The sequence below is a fragment of the Macaca nemestrina genome, chromosome 11 (genome assembly GCF_043159975.1).
Source record: "Macaca nemestrina isolate mMacNem1 chromosome 11, mMacNem.hap1, whole genome shotgun sequence".
NCBI lineage: Eukaryota > Metazoa > Chordata > Mammalia > Primates > Cercopithecidae > Macaca > Macaca nemestrina.
The window spans coordinates 113,983,255-114,007,368 of record NC_092135.1 but is presented as its reverse complement, the minus strand read 5'-3'; the positions used below and the strand labels follow the sequence as shown (position 1 = coordinate 114,007,368).

Below are 24,114 nucleotides of genomic sequence, written 5' to 3'. Positions count from 1 at the left end.
AAGGACCCCAACACTCATATTTTTTTTCTCCCTTCTTTTCACCCAGTTACATGTCCATTCACTCTACCTAGGCTTAGCTCAGCTGGGAATTGTTAAGAAGCAGGTATTAGGAGACAACCAGAGGAATTCAGTGAGGGGTGTGAATGGCCAATGAATTTAACCTGCTCTGCAATTTTGGAAGAGGAACTTGTAAAGTGAAATTCATTGTAACTGGTGAAATTGAGGGACAGGAGAGGTTTTCTGAACAGAGAGGCCAGTTCAATGCTTTCTTGCCGGACGTCCAGATAACCCATGGATAATGCTGCTGACGTTTTTGGTTTTTCCCAAGTTGGAGTTGGAGCAGCCTTATCATCTGAGAAACACTGCCAGAAGCTTGATTTCCAGGATTCCTAGGAAGGAGACAGGGTCCTGAAGGTAGAGGACATGGCACTGGATCATCCAGGTGGCTTCTTGTCCAAAACAATCTTGTGGAGCCCAAGGGCTTGAATGGTCTAGAGGGGGTGATCCCTGGCATGAGCTAGCAATCAGCCCCTGGTACATCTTTGAGTTGCACTGTTGGGCAACTAATTGTGGGTGCCAGGAATGTTTTTCCCATCTGACAGGTTAGGTAAGGCAGCACGTTTGAGAAATGACCTCCCTTCTCGCTGGCAGATCCTTGGCTGACATTGAAACACAGACTGTCCTTCATATACTCACTCTACCTGTTCATCTGCCCTAGTTTCAAAAGGTGTTTTCTTGTTCTTTTGTCTCTGCTGTTTTGGACTCTTTGCCCAGCTACAGTAAGTTGAGAGCAGGGCCGTGTAACACAGGCAGGAAAGGAAGTAGGCAGGACCTCTGCTCCTTTGATCCATCTTTTTCTTCATTCAGCTTGCCCAGGATATTCTACCTCATTCTGTCTGTGCCTGTCTTTATGCAAACTTCTCATCTGACACAGGGCAAGATCCAGTCATCTGGAGGAACTGGCTCCGGACGATATATATCTAGGCTTTTGATTGCTAGGTGTCCAAAAACATAAAATTTCATTGACTCCTTAATATTTTAATCCATGACATGATATTTACTGCTTACCTGTTTTGAAGTGATGTTTGCGAAATAAAAAGCACCTTAGGGTATATAGATACTAGAGAGAGGGCATATGCTGACAGGTGTCAGAATGATGATTTTCTATTGAACTCCTGCCTCCAAGCATGGATAACAGTTGTAGTTGTCACTATTTTATTTTAAGTTCTGGGATGCATGTTCAGAACGTGCAGGTTTGTTACATAGGTATACATGTGCCATGGTGGTTTGCTGCACCCATCAACCCATCATCTAGGTTTTAAGCCCTGCATGCACTAGATGTTTGTCCTAATGCTCTACCTCTCTTTGCCCCCATCCCCTGACAGGCCCCGGTGTGTGATGTTCCCTTCCCTGTGTCCATGTGTTCTCATTGTTCAGCTGCCACTTATGAGTGAGAACGTGCAGTGTTTGATTTTCTGTTCCTGTATTAGTTTGCTGAGAATTACGGTTTCCAGCTTCATCCATGTCCCTGCAAAGGACATGGATGAACTCATTCTTTTTCATGGCTGCATAGTATTCCATGGTATATATGTGCCACATTTTCTTTATCCAGTCTGTCATTGATGGGCATTTGTGTTGGTTCCAAGTCTTTGCTATTGTGAATGTCACTATTGTTTTTTTAACCCACTGTAGCAGCTGAAGCTGTGATTATCTTGTCCTAATAATTAACATTTGTGCAGCACTTTTCTTTGCAACATGCTTTCTCGTGTAATATTTGAGCTTTACAAGCCTATGGCATTGGCAGGCAAGTGTCTTTCACTCTACAGTTGGTAAAACTGAGGTCACAGAGACTGAATGACTTGCTAGTCAGGGGTAAAGCTCAGACTCAGACCCAGAGCCCATGCGTTTCCATACTGCCCTTGTGCATGTATGGCTGTGCAGATGAGTAAGAGACCCTTGTTAGAGAGGCTTGGGTCACAGTCCTTTGATGCAGAAGCCTCAAAGTAGAAAAACTCATATTTCATGACTGGCTCTGTTTATTTGATTCATCTTGTGAATTCAAAATGGAAAATCCATGCATTTAGTGGCTGTGTTGTTTGCTGGGGCTGCCATTCCAAAGTACCATTAACTGGGTGGCTTAAACAACAGAAACTTGTTCTCTGACAGTTCTGGGGGCTAGAAGTCTGAGATGAAGGGTTGGTTCCTGCTGAGGGCAGGATGTTCTCCAGGTCCCCCTCCTTGGCTTGGAGGTGGCTGTCTTCTCCCTGTGTCTTCATGTTGTCTTACTGTGCACGTGTCTCTGTCTAAATTTCCCCTTCTTACTGGGAAACCAGTTGTACTGGATTAGGGCCCACCAGAATAACCTCATTTTAACTCGATTACTTCTGTAAAGAGATTGTGTCTAAATAAGGTCATCTTCTGGGATACTGGGGCTTAGCACTTCAACATACCAATTTTGAGGGGACTCGATTTAACCCGTAATGATAGGCATGCAGTTGATAAAATAAAAAATGTAGGCCATGGTGAGAATTTTTAACTCTGTCCTAAGAGTTAAATACTTTCTAGTGAATACTAGAAAATACTAGAAAATTCTAGAAGTGAATACTTCTAGAAAGTGAATACTTTCTAACCAAATGAGTAGAAAACACTTCTTTGTCCCTTTGCAAGATTTTTTCTTTCCCTCTGAACCCTCTAACTCCTAGCCTGAGAAGCTTACATTGGGAGTCCTAAGTAGGCCTAGCTTTAACTGCACCCCCACCCCTCCATGACTCCCACACTGGGAGACAGTTCTCCCTGGGTTTGCTGGTCTCTGCACATCTTGTGAGCAGAGGCATCGTCTGCCCTTTGTTCTGGACTACCTTTTCAAGGATGCTTATATAATGCATGGCCTTGGGAGGCGGACATAGTGTCTCCCTCTGGCACAAAGAGCAGGCAGGATTATTGCCCATTATAAAAGATTCAGGTTCCCTAAGTTCAGGGTTTCTCCTTTGTAATGCAACCTACTGTATATGCATCATTTGTTTTTCTTTGCCTTACAATATGGAAACTGGGACTCGGAGGTATGGCATAAAAAATGCTGATCCAGGAATCTCATTTCTTTTGCCAGCACCCATGAAATTGGCAGGAGAACTTGTTAGCTTGTAAAGTGGGTAAAATCTCAGATGCTTTACAATTCTTGACACACTTAAAATAGCTCGTGTACTGGCATTGCGGCTCAGATCTTAATCATGGGTCGATGCTTTGGCATAAGTCTGTGCTTTTTACGCTTTTTAATATTATCTCTGGAACTCTTTTCCCTCAAATGAAATCCACCAGGAAACTGATACAATTAAAGCTTCTCTGGATCAATGACATAGGGGTCATTGACTAGAAGCCTAGATTTCTAGAAGCCTAGATTTCTCCATCTTAGATAGCTCCAGAGACATCTTTGGAGAAGCTGCCCAATTTCAAAAACACTGTGTTGGGCTACTAAAGACCCCTTTAAAACTCAAATCTGATGTCTGGGAAGAATAACACATTAAATTCTTATCAGACAATGCCAGGTGCAGTGCCTCACGCCTGTAACCCCAGCACTTTGGGAGGCTAAGGCAGGAGGATTGCTTGAGCTCAGGAGTTTGAGACCAGTCTGGGCAACATAGCAAGACCTAATCTCTACTAAAAATAAAAACAAAATTAGCCAGGCGTGGTGGTGTGCACCTGTAGTCCCAGCTACTCTGGAGGCTGAGGCGGGAGGATTGCTTGAACTTTGGAGGTTGAGACTGCAGTAAGTCATGATTGCGCCACTGTACTCTAGCCTGGGTGACAGAGTGAGGCCCTGTCCCAAAGAAAAAGGTCTCATGAGACAGATTAATTATATTTAGCAAAAAATTGAGTTACCAGTTACTCATAGGTCAGCACAAATTCATTTTTCAAAGGATTGGACTCCAGAACTAGTAAGTTTTGATTGTAGGCTACAGAGGGGAAGTTTGTGAGAGGGAACACTGCATCGGCGGGCCCTGGGCATAGGGCAGGGCTGAGAGGTAGAGTAGGAGAGTGCTAGAACTGAGAGGTGCTAAGAGTATAGTAGATGGTAATGAAAGTCACTTTTGAACTACTTGGTTTCTGTGCTCATTAGGATCCCTTCAAGCCGTCCTGTGAGCTTTGGGTAGGGCCAGGCAGTGGGAGAGAGGCACCTTTCATCCATGTATGTTTTATGTTGGGGTTCTGATGTGAGGCATCGTTTGAAAAAATTACTATCCTGCTGAAGCAAGATTAAAAGCTCATCTTTTAGGCCGGGCGCGGTGGCTCAAGCCTGTAATCCCAGCACTTTGGGAGGCCGAGACGGGTGGATCACGAGGTCAGGAGATCGAGACCATCCTGGCTAACACGGTGAAACCCCATCTCTACTAAAAAAATACAAAAAACTAGCCAGGCGAGGTGGCGGGCGCCTGTAGTCCCAGCTACTCGGGAGGCTGAGGCAGGAGAATGGTGTAAACCCGGGAGGCGGAGCTTGCAGTGAGCCGAGATCCGGCCACTGCACTCCAGCCTGGGCGACAGAGCAAGACTCCGTCTCAAAAAAAAAAAAAAAAAAAAAAAAAAAAAAAAAGCTCATCTTTTTTACTGTCTTACCTGACGCTGTGGTAATGAGTGTTGAAAAGTAAAACAGATGCTTGTTCCCTAGAGCACAAGAGGAAGGTGGCTCAGCAGAAAGAGTTCCTGGGGTTTGGACCCAACTCTACTACTGTCTTCTGACTCTACTGTGAATTTGCTGTGTGACCTTTGGCTGGCCACTCAACCTCTCTGGGCTTGTTTTCTCATCTAACAGAAGGGATACCTCCTTCTGGAGACATGATTTCAAAAAGTCCCCATATTTAAAGGCTGATGTACTGTGAAAAGGTGGTGTAGCTTTTAACCCCCCCAAAACATTAAATATTGGATTCCTATGTGTTTGCATCTTAAGCTGCTAGACCTCATTCATGCCAGACCTCATTCATGCCCTTTGAGCAAGATGCATGCATTGGGCCTGAAGTGGAAGTTGTGGGCATTTTTGAGAGTAAAATGGGTGGATTTGATTCCTCCTGCTACATTTCCCTTCACACTTAGGACACACTATGACACGTGGGCCAAATCCAGTTTGCTGCCTATTTATAAATAAAGTTTTATTGGAACACAGTCATGCCCATGAGGTTACCTACTGACTATGGCTGCTTTTGTGCTACCAATGATGTTTCACACAGAACCCCAACATAAAATACACATAAAAAGTTTGCTGGCCTCTACTTGAGGCCACTTGGTGCTCGGTAGAGTTGGCCCAAATGACTGTGTGGATTTAATTTTTCATACAAAAAGGACACATGAGCAACCTCTTTGAGGAAGACTTCTTATACTCACTGATGTATGATACTTTGGAAGAAGAGATCCTCTTTAGAAATTGAGAGAATCTTCTAGCTTTTTCATTTATGGGTATAAAACATTTTTCATTTACCAGTGATTTCTTTCTTTTGAAAAATGGCTAAACAGTGCTCTATTATGTGAGATTAGTCTAAGTGAAAAAGTGCACTATAATTTTCAAATATATTAAAATGCACCCTCTCTTGGACTAGTGCCACTCTGCTATTTTCCTTTCATAATCTGGGGTTTTAAATCCACAGAAAATGTTTTAATGGCTTTGTTTGAAGCCTATCATGTTGACAAGGAGGCAGGCAGATGACTGACAAGGTAAATGTCTCTTTACCTTGAATGCTGCAGAATTCAGTATTCACAAGGCAGCTTCCTAACTTGCTTGATGAGGAGTCATTCATATGTCTATAATAGCGAGGAAAGACTGGGGTAATTATAAACAAATGTGTTAACCAGTGAGTTTCCAGACAATCCCAGGACTGCTTCAGCTTAAGTGATTATTTTGCCCGAGGCTTTTGGCATCAGGGTTTGTAAGAGTAAACCCCAGCACTTGAGTGGGGGAGGCAGAATCTGCAGGTTCAGTTAAAGATTATGGGGGAGTAAAAATGGACAGTGAATGGGATACTAGAATTGTAAGGGAAAATGTTTGCCAAGTGTGGTGGCTCATGCCTGTAATTCCAGCACTTTGGGAGTCCAAGGTGGGAGGATCATGAGGTCAGGAGTTCGAGACCAGGCTGACAAACATGGCAAACCCTCATCTCTACTAAAAACACAAAAATTCGCCAGGCGTGGTGGCGTATGCCTGTAATCCCAGCTACTTGGGAGGCTGAGGCAGGATAATTGCTTGAACCTGGGAGGCAGAGGTTGCAGTGAGCTGAGATCGCACCATTGCACTCCAGCCAGGGTGACAGAGTGAGACTCTGTCTCAAAAAAATAAAAAATAAAAATATAAAAGGGAAAATGTTTTACAAGGCTTGAACTTAATAATTCTTAGTTGTTAAAGGAATCCTATTGCCATTGACAAGCACAACATACTGTCCCTTTTATTAAAGGATCAGTGTGACCGGATTTGTTCGTAGGGACACAGTGTGCTCTAGATGTGCTTGGGGTGATTAGGGAAGTGGTTTAATTTGTGGCTCTAAGTCTTAAAAAAAGAATATAGGTAATTTGAGAAGATCTGGGGTAGGTCATGAAAATATGGAAAAATTAGAAAGTAGAAATCAAACTATGGAAGTGGGGCGGGATGAGCAAAACCCATTGTCAAATCGGATCCACACAGATCATAAATTTTACCCATCATTAAGCTTTACTAATAATTTTAAAGAGGCAGGCAATTGAGAGGCTCAGATAAAGCAGAGAGAGGTCTGGGACATTGAGGATGCCTCCCTGGGACCCCCTTGCCCTCCCTAGACCTGTCCCTCTGACTCATAATACTAAATGGGTCTAGGTAAGGTATACAATGCAAAGCTTTTAAGTTATAAAAGAACTCCATTTGATACCCCTCATTATTTTGTTGGCTACATGACATTTTCCAGGGAGCCATGCCTCAAAAATTTTGAGTATTGCAACTCTAAGAAATCCTTTGGCCAGAGACATCCTTCTAAGGGCATTCAGTAGGCAAGGTTTTTCCTCCTAGCAAGGATCATTCCTCTCATTACCTGGAGGTGCAGTTGATGAGAAATTAGATAGGATCACCTGTCTTCTTTCCTTTCTTCCTAGGATCATTCATCCCTTCTCACCACCAAGTCCCCTACTCCCTTTAGGTGAATGAATGGATCACAGCCCTGCTGCTTAAACTTCTTCCTCCTAGAGAGTAAAGGTAAAAAGGACTGGCATTGTTCAGTGTCAAGCAGAAATAAACAACTTGACAGCTTGCAAACAAAGGAAGAGCAAATGTAAGTAGGGTCCATGGTGATAGGTTTCCTGAAGAATAATTAGGAAAGGGTTCACCACTACAACAAGAAGCTTTTGGGCTAAAGAATGAGAAACCCAGATTTCTAGGATTGTTGGTTTTTCTAAAAAAGCACATTTTAACTTTCTAATTTCTTCTCTTCCTTCCTCCTTCTGTATCCCCTGCCTGTCTCTGCTGAATGTTCTCCCCTACCCCCTGAGATGACCTCAACTCTGCTGGGGCTCCTGTCCTTGTCGTCACCTTGTTCTTGCTGTCGCCATGCTCCCTGTCTGCCTCCTCCCCTTTGAGGCTGGCAGGGATCCTGGAATACAGGGTCAATGCCCCACAGAAGCAACAGTGTTTTCGGCTGAATTCGGGGACATGCACAGGAACCTGCAAATTTATCAATAGGACTTTCAGTTTAACAAAATTCTTTGAAATCAAATGAGCTATGGCCTGTGAGTTGCCATAGCAAATACCTTTTAAAATAAATGTAAGTTATAATAGTACTCAGACCTAGACTTTTCCATTTTTGAGCTAATTAGATGCTAGATTAGGTTTACAAAGGAAGCTTTAAAAATAATCATTCTTAGGGATTTTAAAGTTTCTGTTCTGATTATAAAAGAAGTATGTGAGCATTGTGGAAAATTTGAAAAGTACAGGAGGAAAAGAGTCACTCATACGTAATCCTAGCCGAGATAAATACTCTTGTACTATTTTATTGCATTTTTCTTCTGGTATTTTGAAAAGAAATATCTGTCTGTCTAGCTATCTGTCTGTCTGTCTGTCTATCTATCTATCTATCTATCTACCTACCTACCTAGATTCTTAGAACTGGAATTCTTGGGTTAAAGATTTTGCCCATTTTTATATGCTTTGATACATCCTGCCAAATAGTTTTCACAGAAAGTGACAAAAATTTTATAACTCAATCATAATACAAAATAGCGCCTTTCACTAGACCCTCTCAAGCACTGGCAACTTCGTTTTATTTTTATTAGAAAATTTGGCTAGACAACAATAGCAAAACAGTGTTCATTGTTTGAGAATTTCTTTGATTATTATAGGGTGGATATTATATCTTAATTGATATTTTTGTGAATTATCTCACTGTCTTTTGCTCATTAGTGTGATTCTCTTTTCTTTCTTTCTCTCTCTCTCTCTTTCTTTTTTTGAGACAGAGTCTCACTCTGACATCCAGGCTAGTGTACAGTGGTGTGATCTTGGCTCAACTGCAACCTTGACTTCCTGGGTTCAAGCGATTCTGGTGCCTCAGCCTCCTGAGTAGCTGGGACTACAGGCACGCACCACCACGCCGGGCAAAGTTTTTGTATTTTTAGTAGAGGCGGGATTTCACCGTGTTGACCAGGCTGGTCTTGAACTCCTGACCTCAAGTGATCCATCCGCCTCAGCCTCCCAAAGTGCTGGGATTACAGGTGTGAGCCACCATGCCTGGCCTGACTTTCTTTCTATATTAACCCCCTGCTATATTTATATCAAATACTTCTGATATTTTCTTGCCATTTTCTTGTGATTTTTTTCCGTAACTGTATAAAAGTTTCAAAATTTTACTAGTCAAGATTATCTTTTCTGTTGTCTCGGAAGTCTTTTAAAAGTAATGAGACGTGTGTCTAAGTGTAGCTGTCAGTTAAGTGAGATTATGGGTATGAAAACATTTTTGTAAAACGAAAGACACTATTATTTCTTTCCCTTCACATATAGAAGTTTCAGATTTGTATTTAGTCAAATTTATTTATCTTTTTTCTTGTCTTAGGGGTCTTTTCAAAGCAATGACGTTAGTCTAGGTGTAGTTATCAGTTAATGAATTAGGGTTATGAAAGCATTTTTGTAAACTGAAAGACATGCTTCAACTATAGAACTAAAAGGGCAACGAATCTTCACCTCCACTATCACCTGGAGAGGGCCTGAAATCCTGAAGGATCCACATGAGAGTGTTTTCTGGTGGTATTAGGCTAAAGAGACATTCCTTTGCAAGTTTTGCCATATTTTAAAATTAAACGATTGAGTATAATGTTGTGTAGATCAGCACTGCCCAATAAAAAGTCAATGTAAGCCATATAAGTCATTTTAAATTTTCTAGTAGCCACATTAAAAAAGTAAAAATAACATAGGTGAAATTAAATTTAATAGTCTAATTTAATCAGTTATATAACAAAATTATCATTTCAACATGTAATCCATATAAAAGTTCCATTTTTTGTTTGTTTTTTTTGAGATGGGGTCTCACTCTATCACCCAGGCTGGAGTACAGTGGCATGGTCACGATCTCGGCTCACTGCCATCTCCGCTCGCAGGGTCAAGCCATCCTCACACCTCAGCCTCCTGAGTAGTTGGGGCTACAGTATTTTTGGTAGAGGCGGGGTTTTCACCATGTTGCCCAGGCTGGTCTTGAACTCCTGGGCTCAAGCAATCCATCTGCTTCCGCCTCCCAAATTGCTGGGATTACAGGCATGAGCCACCATGCTTGGCCCTTTCTTCTTTAGTCTTCAAAAATCTGATGCATATTTTACCCTTACAGCCCATCTCAGTTTGGACCAGCTACACTGAGGTGCTCAGTAGCCATGTGTGGCTATTGGCTGCTGGATTGGACAGCACAGGTCTGGATGTGGAGGCATAGCAAAATGTTTGAGATGTTTTCTCTACCCTGGATTCAGAGTTCAAATTAAATTTGGGTCGCTACTTTGAAGAAGTGGCCTTTCCCAATGGTACATGCTTAAACTAATTGAACGAATTGGCTATTTCTGCCTTGTTAGAAATGTAAGTCTTCTTTTTCTATTCACGAGCAGGAATTTAGTCATGTTATCCTTTGTCTTTGCTGTAACTAATTCTCTTTCCTCCTTGCAGAGCCCCAGAACTCGGAGGTGGTTCCAACTAGTTGATTAGGAATAACAATATCACATGGAAAATGGCAAGCCCCAGCCCTCCCACTGACAGCAATAGCAAAAATCTCATCTTGAGTTTTGCTCTTTTAACCCTAAAGCTGTACGTGAGGTGGGAGTCCCCAAATTAGACAAAACTAGCTCGAATCTTATGCTTAGTGGCCCCTTCCCATGGCTTTGCAGACACACTCGGGCAGCAGGAGCTGTGAGCTCTCCCTTGGCTTAATCTGGTTAAAACCAGGATAAAGAATTAGGTCAGGGGCCTCTGGCTGCAAAGCAGTCTGTTTCCAGAACTCAAGTGGAGCCGTGGAATAAAAATAAATAGAATTGGAGAAGCATTACTCAGCCTTCGCATTTGACCTGTTCTAGGTCAAAACTCTAGCTCGGATTCAGAGTAAAAACAGATAAGCATTGCAAAGAGTGGTGGGACTGCATTAGTGACCAGGCTATGCATGTACCTGTCTAAGGTGCTCTAAGCAGTAACTCCAGGGTGCAATTTGGGATTTGAGGCTCTGCATGGTATATAGAGATGAACTGCCCCCCCCAAATTTCACTTTATTAATCTTTTAAGTATCAGAGCATCTGGGGTGGGGCCTTAGGGCCTGGTGATGGGAGCAGCAGGTAGTCCTAGGCCTGGGGGCATCGTGAACTTCGCTAAGACCCAGTTTTTCCTGGGATTCAGTGAAAGGGCAAGTAGATAGCTCTGGGTCAAAAAGGAGGAGAGGCTGGGTGCGGTGGCTCATGCCTGTAATCCCAGCACTTTGGGAGGCTGAGGCAGACAGATCATTTGAGGTCAGGAGTTCAAGACCAGCCTGGCCAATATGGTGAAACCCCATCTCTACTAAAAATACAAAAATTAGACAGGCATGGTGGTGGGCACCTGTAATCTTAGCTACTAGGGAGGCGGAGGCAGGAGAGTCACTTGAACCCAGGAGACGGAGGTTGCAGTGAGCCAACATTGTGCCACTGCACTCCTGCCTGGGTGACAGAGAAGACACTGTCTCAAAAAAAAAAAAAAAAAACCAAAAAAAAAAAAAAAAAACGACCTATGTGTGAATCTATACCTAGAAGCTGGTTCTCATCTTACTGAATGGGTAGGTCTAATGAGGCATGGAGAGAGATACCTACATCTGAGTTTGACCTGCCCAGCCAAAAAGGCTCATTTTCATCAGCTCTGGTTACCAACAGACAAACCTTTCTTAAAGTGAGTGCTCCAGGGTGATGAGACATCCAAGCTAAAGCATAAAGCAACCATTGATGGGAGTTATTGAGGGCCCCTCTAAGTCCTGAAGGTGCCAGGCCGCTGGGCACGGGTTCCCCCTGGCCTCCACCCCCTCCCACCTGCTACTCCAAAGTTAGTCCAGTCTCTTGCTTATCCTCTAAGTCACTATGTTTCTTTGCTGTGTCATTTGATCCTTTTCCATTTGGGCTGAGGTGAGGGCAGACAGTTAACGAGTGCACCAGCTGTCTAGGAACAGTGAAATACGATCCTATCTTTTTCGCTTGCACACCATGGCTGGTAGATGCAGAAAGTCAGCTTTTGTAGTGCCGGAAGAAGATGACACCATCCAGGCCCAGGTGTGTTTAAAGGAAGCTCGGAGCTTCTTCTGCATGATCCCCCATCCCTCGTCTTCCCTGCACTCCAGCCTGGGCGACAGAGCGAGACTCCGTCTCAAAAAAAAAAAAAAAAAAAAAAAAAAGGGAGTATCTATACAGTCAGTAACTCTACAACAATTTTCGTAAAGGAGCTGAGGAAGTTCAAAGCAAGCAGCAGTTACTTTCAGTTGGTAAGAACAGCAGAGACTTCTCAGAGGTGGTGGCATTTGAGCTGAGCCTTGAGGGGTGAGTAGGATTTAGATCACAGAGGAAGGACATGAATGAACATGGTCGAGGCATGCAGGTTCAAGGCGTGCTGGAGGATAGAGTGGTGATCCCAAGTGTCAGAGGCAGACTATGTGTGGAGGGCTGTCATTGGGAGTAAGACCAGAAAGGCCAGATCGTGGGTAACCTTCTTGGGATTGAAACTTTATTCAGTAAGCGGTATGGAACAACTGAAGTTTGCAGGGAGGGAAGTGACCCAGTCTCATCTTTGGGAAGACAGCAGGTTGGGAAGAGATTGGAGAATTTAGCTTCTGGAAGCAGAGGAACCAGTTCCTGCAGGCATTCAGGCCAATTAAGGCAGAAAAGAGTATGAATCTTGTGCAGAGGGAAAATCAACAAGTTGAGGTGGCTGGCTTAGATTTGGAAGATGGGATTAAGGGAGGGAGCAGCAGTTGACAAAGTTGGGAACATAAGGTGGAAGGGTGACTTGTGGGAGGATGGTGGAGTCTGATTGGGCTCACGCACATGTCAGCAGCCCATCCACTTGGACACATCCAGCAGAAAGGTGGAAACTGAGACCTGGAGCCGAGGCCTGGGGTGAGGACTAAAGTAAGAGATTTAGGTGTCACTAGAGAGAAGTAATAACAACAGAAATTGAGGCATTAGGGGAAATTATCTAGGGGGAGAGAGGTGAGAAGAAGACCTAAGACAGAGCCTTAGGAAAGGACTGCAAAGGAAGAGATGAAGGAAGAGGAACCAGCAGAAGGAAGAGAGCTGAGAGTGAGGGGGATCAGCTGGAGGATGTGCTTTAGAGGCAGCAGATCCCGAATCCCAGAGCTCCTCCTGACTTAGACTCTAGGCAAGCTACTGTCGCTTTCCTCCCCAAAATAGGGATAATAATACTACCCATGGCGCTCAGTGGGCACTTAATAAATGCTCATCTCCTTTCCCCTTTCCCATAGAAACCTAGAAAGGCATGTTAAGAAGGGTATGGCCATCAGGATTAAATACTTCAGAGGCGGTGAGGGTCTTTGGAAAGGACTATAACACTCCCCTAAATCAGGTCACTAGTGGGATGGGGAGAAGTATTAATACCTTAGCCTTTTCCATAGAGAGCAGGCCTGAAGAAGGCAGATTGCTGGGGGCTGGTGATCAGCGGGTAGGAGGAAGTGAGAAGAGCAACGGAGGCTCCCAGTCTAAGCCATTTGGCAGTGAAGGGAGGGATGGAGAATGGACTGGAGCTTGAGGAGGTCAAGGAGTTCGTTAAGGGCAGGGGGCTGTGGCTGCTTGCATCAGTGCAGCCAGCTGTCCTATGAAGAAAAGTGAGCTTGTTTCTTGCAGAATCCTTTTTCTCTTGGGTTTGGCAAATGCCGTCAAGCATTTGGATGTTTGTTAAAATGTGCAGCTGATTAACTGTGGGAGGAAGAGGCCCATCATGTGAGTGAGTGAAACTGGTTTGCTGCACGAACTCTGAAGACGACTTGGCTGGGTTCTAAATCAGGAGTTCTTGAAAGGCTGTAATCTCACAGGCCTGGGGGAAGAAGGGTGCATGCTGTCCAGGGAAGTTTCCAAGGAGAGTCTTCCTTTTGAGATAAGAACTGGGGGAAGGAAGTGGGAAGAGCAGAGGAAGTACCTTAGGTAAGTCTTCCTGGGGGTTTCTCAGTCTGGAAGCCTGAAACCTCATTTCAGAAAAGTATCAGGGAGTCTCACAGCCCTCCCTGCTGCAGACAATCACAGCTCAGTCCCAAATATTTACCTTCTCTCCTCCGTCCTTAGAATCTCAGACCTCTGCGGCTCCTGCCCGCTTCCTCTCTTTCTTCCTCTTGAGGGGAATGATTTACCTTCATCAAACTCCTTGAGAGATGAAGTGGAGACAAAGTGGAGAGGAGGGTGTGGGGGAGGGAGGGACGGGAAAAGTAGGAGGGGCTGGAGGGTCCTGCCACTGGCTCTGAGGAGGAAGAGGAGCGCTGAGGTCCTCAGAGGAAGCACCAGGGCGCTGTGTCCCGTGAATCCACCCTTCAGAAAAAGATCGTCCCTGGGTTTGGCAGCATCCTTTGCTGGATGCGGGGAATCTCTGCCTCTAGAAAAGTTCTGTTTCTCCCCAGATTTCAGTCGTGTTTTCCTAGTTCCTCCTCAGGCGTAGCTGAGGAAGCGTGGCTTCAGGTTGATCTTTTCTCAAATCAGTTGTTTTTTCTCTCTTTTTTCTACTTCTTTTCCTTCCTTCCTCCCTTGCCCACCCTCTCCCGTCCTGTTTGAAGAGGCAGGGTGGACGGTGGCTCAATGTGTCGGTGGCACAACCAGACTGTTTGGGTTTCATATCCCAGCTTTTCACTTACCTGCTGTGTGCGCTTGGGGAAGTTACTTCAGTCTCAGTTTCCTCATCTTAAGATGGATTATAAGGGTATCCGTCTCATAGGGCAACATAGCGCTCCCCAACTGGAACACTGAAGTATAATTTTTAGACTTTATATAGAAACACACTATATGATTTTTAGTCCATGTATGGTGACTCATGCCTGTAATCCCAACAATTTGGGAGGCCAAGGCAGGAGGATCACTTGAGCCCAGGAGTTTGAGACTAGCCTGGGTAACATAGTGAGACCTCATCTCTACAAAAAATAAACAAAATTAGCTGGGTGTGGTGGTGCACACCTGTAGTCCCAACAACTCGGGAGCCTGAGGCAGGAGGATTGCTTGAGCTTGGGAGGTCAAGGCTGCAGTAAACCACAATCATGCCACTGCACTCCAGCCTGGGCAACAGAGTGAGACACTATCCCAAAAACAACAACGAGCAACACCAAAAGAAATGAAATGTACTATAAAATTTTTAATTTCTAGAAATTTAATTTCTACAGGCTATTTCAATATAACATGTTATTTCCTGTATCGCCTGACAAAACCCAAAAAGGATTTAAAGGCATCTGCAAAAAAGGGCAGATAGGTGATTGATAGATTAGATAGGTAGGTAGGTAGGAAGGTAGATAGATAGATAGATAGATGTAATATTTGCAGAGTATTTACCATTTCTTAGGGACCACTCTAATCTCTTAAACTCATTAATCCTCATGAATGCCACATTTTGGATAGATTGTAATGTTTGGTTTATCCAAGCCCTCAGCCTTTCTTTCACATGAACTGCTGTGTAGCCAGTTCTGCTGCTTTGGCTGTGTTGATTTTTTTCAACCTAAAAATAGAGTGTATTTTTATTTATTCCTAATAAATTTTGGTCTTTAGATTGTGCCTCACAGGCTTTATTTGTTATACGTTTGACATTATAATTCCATGTACTAGTAGTAATCCTTTCTACTTTTGTGATCTTTGACTTCATCGAGTCACTGATAAAAATCAGCTCCAAAATTGAGCCCCACGGTGCATTACTGGAGACCTTTCTCCAGACTGACATCAACAGTTCTGTGTACTCCTTAGTAGTGGCAGAACTACCCTAGTCTGCATCATCTGTTTCACATTTCTCTGTGAAAGGCAAACATGAGAGGATTTCTTAGATGCTGGTGGCAATCCAGATCCCCACCGTGTATTATATGTCTTTCTCCACCTTATCTGATATTTCCCACTACCTACAAAACGAGAGAAGACTAAACTGGAGAAGCAGTCAATACAGTTTTTCTATCTTTTAGATGATCCCTCTTCATTTTAAGTAGAAGCAGCATAAGATGATGTCAATGGGTGAAAACTGGAAGGAAAGCGACAACAGTCATCATATTCAAAGAATTCATTTTACCAAGAAGTTGCCACTTTCAAGTAAAAGTATTTAACAACTCTAATTTTTAGTCTGTGATTTAGATGTATTTAATTTTTGTAAAGCAGTGTTGTCAGCATCCCAGCCATGTGGCATATTCTTTTAGTGTGTGGTTTGAGTTGAAATGAAAATTCCCGAAGGGTTGTATATAGTGCATGAATCCATGTGGAAGCTTAATGCTTTTCAACGGTGATACGGGAAAGAATGACTAGGAAGCCAAAAATCTTAAGGAATGTTCAAGTTTTAAGACACATGTAAGAAAATATTTTTCTGTCTATACCAAATGGTAAAAAAGTCAAAGAAAGAGCCCAAATCTTACATTTTCATAAAGACTGATTGCTAAAACATATTATAAAGTGAAAAGTGCAAGGTATAATATGCTACTATTTATGGGGAAAATGCTGCTAAAATTGGTAACATTAATTACCTCTAGAGAGAATACTAGTGACTGGGGGACAGAGCCTTTAGTACTTTTTGAATCATATAAATGTATTACCTTAACAAATAATGAATGTGGCCAGGCGAGGTGGCTCACGCCTGTAATCCCAGCACTTGGGGAGGCCAAGGTGGGTGGATCACCTGAGGTCAGGAGTTCGAGACCAGCCTGACTAACATGGTGAAACCTTATCTCTACTAAAAATACAAAATTAGCTGGGCACTGTGGTGCATGCCTGTAATCCCAGCTACTTGGGAGGCTGAGGCAGGAGAATTGCTTGAACCCAGGAGGCAGAGGTTACAGTGAGCTGAGATCGTGCCATTGCACCCCAGCCTGGGCAGCAAGAGTGAAACTCCTTCTCTAAAAAAATAAAATAAAACAATTGAATGCATAAGAAAAAAGAAGCAGGACTTGAGGAAACAACAATAGTCATTCTTTTCTGTTTTTTTCTTTTTTATAGGGTCTGTGGGCTTTGGGATTCGATGCATTTAGATTTGAGTTCTGGCTTAGCTGCTGTTTGCAGTTGGGCATGGGACAAATTACCTAACTTCACCAGAGTGTCATCTATAACATTTTGAGTGATACTCTTTCAGTTGTTCTCTCTCTCTGTGTGTGTGTGTGTGTGTGTGTGTGTGTGTGTGTGTGCGCGCGCGCGCACACGCGCGCACGGATCAAATACAACAAGGATCATTTTAGCCTGAGTTTGAACATCTTCCTCTGAAGATGGTTTTTCACCATCCAAGAAAGACAAAAGACAAAGTCATCTTAATGGTTGGTCTTCAGATGGTGAATAGATTTTAGCTCCAAGTTTTTAATCAAACGTGAACTTTGAACTGGTCATTACATCCAGCCAGAAGGATTCAACCTGTCTTCATACGAGAGTTGAATGGTTAAGTCAATCATAGTTAGACCCTTCTTGCTTGAATCTTCGGAAGAAATTAGCCAATTAGATATAAGCCACCTCTTTCCTTTGTTATAGCAACATCTCATGAGAGTTAGAGGCTTTGCTCTGCTGGACAGAATTCAGGGGAGGTACCATAAAGTAAGCCCTGGCTACAGACAAGGGCTGCTGTTATATCTGTGTCATTGCCTAAGACACTTTTGGGACAGAAAGATGGGGATCTAGGCAGAGCCATTAACACTGCATCCTCTGTAAGCCCTATCTATTCCCAGCTAGATAAATCCACGCACTGAAAATTTTTCCTGAGGGCGAGGGTGGGAAAATATGAAACTAACATTTTGTGTGGTATCTATATTGTCCTTTATATACTCAATGAGTGGGCTTTGCAACATGAATCTTTCCAATGCAAGGGCCAGAAAAAGAACTCCAGTTGTCTAAACCCAAATGGATTGGCTAAGATAACAGAGAGTTCCTGAAGTAGGTCTGACTTCAGACGAGAATTGACCCAGAGGCTCAGAATATCCATAGGCTCTATATCTCTGTGATTGTTTCAACTTTGTTCTCTGAGTGTTACTTCTTGTTTAATCTGGCTCTTCTCAGGCTAATCAAAGTGATGAGAGCATTTCCTGATTTTGCAGCTTCATATCACATTATGCAGGAAAGAGAAAACACCATTTCTGATTGCTCCAGAAGCTTCATGGATTTCACTGCCTCTCTTTTGGCTTGAGTTGGGTTATGTGCCCATCCCTGAACCAATAGGTTATGCCAGTTGGCTTAGGTCATTGGATTGCAAACCTGGAATCCCTTCAAGGGATTCTGATGTCATTGGTCTGGGAAGTGAATCCCATCCATGGCTATTTTAAAACACTCCTTGGATGATTCAGCCAAATGAGTTTATTGGCATAAGCCAATCAGTGTCTGCTCTGATAGCTAAGACTATAACTGTTCTGCCAGGGAAAGTCTGGGTGTACTTAATAGATTGATGGGAGAAGGGGATAACAGATGTTGGCAAAGAAAACATCATATTACTTGTGGCAAACATATTAGCTGCCCTGGTGTTCATGCCCTTTATTTCTTCCTTGCCATCAGAACCCAGTTTTTGTTTGGGGCAGCAAGGTGCCAACCTTAGGTGATGAATTGTGGTTGTCCAAAGTGCTATTGATAATCTGCTTCCTCACTTTTCCAGCCTCCTGTGCAATGAGATAGGGGAGAGAGAGAAAGAGAGGAAGAGAGAGAAAGAGAGAGAGTGCACATGTGCACAGAGGAAAAGCTAAGTTACTCTTTGTTCATAGAGGGAGTACAAGGAAGTTTAAAGTTAACACATGAGAAAATTGGAAGTATAAGCCTATTCTTGGAGTTATGGAAGTAGCTATCAGAAAAAGAAGAAGAAGAAATGTTGAACAGTAGCTATCTCTGAGGAATTAGACTGGAAGAAGAGGAGTAAATGAAAAATGAAAACCTTTAGTTTTCATTTTGTATCTTTCGGTTCTCTTTGTTATTGTATTTGTATGTGATTATATTATTTTTATAATTAAAAATGAATTGATCTCTTTTGAAGATGTTCCTAAGAGTTTAAGGTGATTTAAAATGTATATGTTATTGTTAGAGTATATTTCTTTAAGTGTGTAAGTCACCTTTTTATAAGAAATAAAAAGTACTTTTAAACTATCCCATTTATCTACAATCAATAATATAGATGAGAATCAAATGTTGTGTTTTAAAATATTTAATTGACAAGTGAAAATTATATATATTCAAGATATACAACATGATGCTTTGATATGCATATACATTGTGTGGTGATTGCCCCAGTCAAATTAATTAACACATCCATTACCACTCATAACTACCATCAGTGTGTGTGCCCACGTGTGTGCATGCAGTAAGGACACTTAAAATCATCTTGAATTCCAAGTAAACAATATAGTATCATTAACTATAGTCACCATATATACACCATGGGGATGTATATCTGTACCCCCATGTTCATTGCAGCATGATTCACAATAGCCAAGATATGGAAACAACTTAAGTGTTTCTGGATGAATGAATGGATAAAGATAATTTATTAAATATATTGCAATGGAATACTATTCAGCCTTAACAAAGAAGGAAATCCTACCACTTGTGACAACATGGATGGACCTAGACGTCATTGTGCTAAGTGAAATAAGCCAAGCGTCGAAAGACAATTACTGCATGATCTCACTTATATGTGGAACCTAAAAAATCAAACCCATAGAAACATAGAACAGTCATTGCCGGGGAATAAAGGGTGGGGGAAATGGGAAGATGCTGGTCAAAGAATCAAATGTTGTTTTAGTTTTATGCATGAGGAAGTGATCTGAGGAGCTTAAATCAGGACTCAAGGTCAAGGTCAGCTCCTGGGGATCGAAAGCTGGAGGAGAATTAGCCATTGATGGTGGCAGGACATTGAGTTTTTTCTGCCTTTCATCTTGTTGCCTCAACCTTCTTATTTAGCAACCCTAATCTGATTTGGCCAACAACTGATGAGGAAAAAACCCCCAAGAATTCAGCTATAAACATCTTCAGTTATTGATTTTCAATTATGTTTTTCAGTTTGACTTGTTCTCAGGTATCTTATGAAATTAGCTCAGTATGTTTTCTTTTGCTACACCTTTGCTAATTTACCCATTGTTAAAGTTCAGGCCCACGGCATCACATTGACCAGAATATATTATTTCAGAAATTAAGGAGAAACAAATAATATTATTTTAGAAAATAAGACTTTAGCTTTTGATGTCTGGTAGAATTGCATTGAAGTCACTTGGGAAGAATATGTAATTGACCTTTAACTGTTATTTTCAAAATATTTGTTTCAAACTTAAAAAAATAGATCATTACTATTTAAAAATTGGAAAGGGACATCAGAAGACTTGCTCTAACGCCAGGGAGTAGGGGAGTTAGTTTCTTTAGTTGTGGAGAGACGTAACTGGATAAAATTTTTTACATCACTATTTTTCATTTGCTGCATTTCGATCTGTATTAGCTTGTTCTCACACTTCTATAAAGAACCACCTGAGACTGGGTAATTTATGAAGAAAAGAGGTTTAACTGACTCACAGTTCCACAGGCTATACAGGAAGCATGGCTGGGAGGCCTCAGGAAACTTACACTCATGGCAGAAGGGTGAAGGGGAAGCAAGCACCTTCTTCACACGATGGCAGGAGAGAGAGAGAGAGAGAGAGAGAGAGAGAGAGAGAGAGAGAAGTGGGAAGCGCTACATGCTTTCAAACAACCATATCTTGTGAAAACTCTATCACGAGACAGACAGCACCAAGGGGATGGTGCTAAACCATTAGAAACCATCTCCATGGTCCAGTCACTTCCCACCAGGCCCCTCCTTCAACACATGGGGATTACAATTCAACATGAGATTTGGGTGGAGACACAGAGCCAAACCATATCAAGATCCAATTCTTTGGAGTCACTTGTTTAAGAAGAATCCAGATTCTCCTCTTACCAATTATTTAATCAAGTGCCTATTCTTAGTTAAAACCCTACCAATGCTTCTAGTTGTTTTAGAGCTTTAAATTTTGCATAAAATTTCCAGATACTTTCATGTATGATTATTCATGACTATTCTGTCAAAAGAAGACAGTAATAATATGGAAGTATGACATCCATATTTTCATTCCACTAATTTTAACAAGCACCTGTCATGTGCAAGCTGTCCCTAAACCATGGTAGGGGAAGGTGGGATCCAAAGATGCATCAACTATGGATTCAGCCTTAGCAGATCTTTAATCTCGTATTGATTACTAGTTGTGTGTTACTTCCCCAAAAAATGTTTTATCAGAATAACAGGCACTGAAACTGAATGAATTCATGTAACATTCATTGTGGATATTTAGGAATAGCAAAATGATTAATAGGTGGACAGCAGGAAGGGAAGGATGTTTTAGAAGTCCAAAGCCTGGATAATCCAATGATGAATGGGTCTCTGAAAAACGGAGATTTGGCTGCACTTAGAACAAGGCCTACAAGGCCTAAGACATCAGCCTATGGAGCTACAAGAAAAATTGGTAGAGACCTCTAATTGCAAGTGGGCGAAGCCACCTAGTGGTTCGTTTCACAAGTTAAAGTTGTGTGAACATATGAGGCAACTCATCCGTGGATTGAGTGGGTCTCTAATCAAGTGTGATTAAGAATCTGGTCACTTTTCATGAATTCCAGAAAGCAGGGTCATTTTCATTGAGAATAAGCACAGTGTAACTCCTCCTAATATTTCTCTTATTTTACTGCCATCTTTTTATCTAAAAGGAGTTAAGGCGACTCACATGAAAGTATAGTGAGATAAGATAAACTAGAATAAGACAGGAAAGAAAGAGGAAAATATGAATAAAGACATAAAAAGCAGCCAGAAATTGAAGTAATTCAAAAATGCTTGTGAAACCCTATATATATATATATATATATATTTTTTTTTTTTCATGAAAGTACTTGAAATTTTCAGGCACAAATGGAAACGGATCAGTTATAAAATTTACAGCATCCAGAAAGACGAAATAATTTTTAGGAAAGATAAAACCATCTGATACTTAGAGCAGATAAATTTTTCTTCTGGAGGTCCTCACAAACTGCATACTGCATAATGTAATGTATCATGTCCTCCATGCTCATAGTAGAAATAATTCTGAGTCCTGGAGGATTTTTTTTTTTTTTGAGACAGAGTTTTGCTCTGCTTTCCAGGCTGGAGTGCAGTGGCACAATCTCAGCTCTGCCTCCCAGGTTCAAGCAATTCTCCTGCCTCAGCCTCCCGAGTAGCTGGGACCACGGGCACACACCACCATGCCCGGCAAATTTTTTTTGTATTTTTAGTAGAGGCGGGGTTTCACCATGTTGACCAGGCTGGTCTTGAACTCCTGACCTCAGGTGATCCGTCTGCCTCAGCCTCCCAAAGTGCTGGAATTATAGGTGTGAGTCACCACACCTGGCCCTCTGATTTTTTTTGTTTTTTTTTAGACAAAGTCTCACTCTTGCCCAGGCTGAAGTGCAGTGGTGTGATCTTGGCTCACTGCAACCTCTGCCTCCTGAGTTGAAGCGATTCTTCTGCCTCGGCCTCCTGAGTAGCTAGGATTACAGGTGTGCGCCACCACCTCCAGCTAATTTTTGTATTATTATTATTATTATTATTATTATTTTTAGTAAAGACAGGGTTTTGCCATGTTTGCCAGGCTAGTATGGAACTCCTGACCTCAAGTGATCTGCTAACCTCCGTGTCCCAAAGTGCTGGGATTAAAGGTGTGAGCCAGTGGGCCTGACCTAGGATTGTTTCTTAATTGTGCTACACTGATTTGGAGGAGCATGTGGACCAACCTCTATTTTAAGGGCTTGCATTAACTCATCTGATCCTCACAATAAGCCAATGAGGTAGGTAGTTTTATTATCCCCATATTGCAGATGAAGCAACTGAGGAACAGTGAGGTTAAGAACTTCTCTGAAGTCAGGCTGTCAGTAAATAACAGAGCTGGGATTCAAACCCAGACACTCAGGCTCAGCACCCACAGTATTTTCCAATATGCTATACTGAGTGGCCAAGTAAGTATAATAAGGCCCATCCAATGAAGACAGCAGTACTTGAGTTTTTTCCCCTACAACTTACATAGTCTGTGGGGGATGAGATAGGTATGCTTTAACATGATGCTAAAGATATGGCCAGGGTTGCATATTTCTTATATGACTTAGTTAACTTTGCCCTCTTCCAAGGTCACAGACTTTGTCTCTGACCCCAATCACCATGCACACGTGCACATGCACATTCAACATGTCTTTGGTAAAATACAAGAGGACTGGGTGAAAGTGTTCAAATTTGCCACTTCCTGACTTCTAGAAAATAGCTGAAAACCCATGGCCTGCGGATGTGCCATCCGCAGATTCAAGATCTAAAATGCAGTCATAACAAAATTTTGCTACCTTTTTTTTTTTCAAAGTGATATCTATAAACATTTGGAAATGGCAGCTAAATTGGGTTTTCTTAACCAGTCATGAGTTGATTAGCAATCAACAAGGCAAGCCTTGAACAGAACTTAGTAGAGAAATAATGGCATCATTGAAACATTTTCAGTTAGAGGAGTCAAAATATCATATAACTTGAGTCCTAAATTGAGCATTTAGAATGATGTTCTTTTGGTCTGTGCATTAGGATAGCTGTGTGGTTAATGTCTTTGCTAAGAAACAGTAAAAGGTATACTCTATAAAATGACTGCTCCGTAGTGACAAGGCTCGTTAAAAACAAATTTCTTTGACATTTTAAAGGCACACTTATCTCAATAAAGATCCTAATGCTCCTAAAAGATTCAAGTTCTATATTGGAACAACATGATGGCATCCTATACATAGGACTGATAAAGAACTTTAATCAGTTGATAAAGTTGAATTTGTGACAGATTCATCCTATCAAAGGAATATAAGTAAAAAAGAATGTTGCTGAGATATAGTGAAGGAAACATTGCCCAGGAATCAAGAAACTTGGGATTTTCAGGTCTACTTTATTCTGACTACAAAAGGAGACATAGATTTTTGTGTGTGTCAGTTTCTTATGAACTTTGGAGCCAGATTTGGGTTCAAATATCTATTCTGATACCTATTAGCTGATGACATTGGATTAGCCAATGAAGCTCTTTGGGCCTCAGTTACTGCAACTATAAAATGGCTTTAATAATATATAGATTTTATTAGGTGCTCACTGTGTGCAGATATTGTGCTTTCTGTATGCCATCCGTCTTTATAACATTCTTAAATGGAATATTTATCATTGTTAACTCCACTTTACAAGTGAGATCACTAAGTTGAGAGACTATGTAATGTGAAGAGTTTCAGTAAGATAGTTTATGCAAGGTGCCATATCACCTGGTGCAGAGCAGATTCTCCAGCAGTGGAAGCTGATACTATTCCTATCAACTTTATCTCATCCGTCTCCTTCTCTTCTTTTAGGCATGCTTTGAAGATTAATAAAAGAGAAGAGCCATGTGTTTAAGCAACATGAGGTTTGGGAATGAGATAGAG

At 41.9% G+C, this 24,114-nt stretch overlaps 1 protein-coding gene across 1 annotated transcript in view; it reads left to right on the top strand.

Annotated features, from left to right (window-relative positions):
* Nucleotides 1-24,114, top strand: part of LOC105481170 (melanoregulin) — a 73,692-nt gene that overhangs the window by 45,164 nt on the left and 4,414 nt on the right. The window lies entirely within an intron of this gene.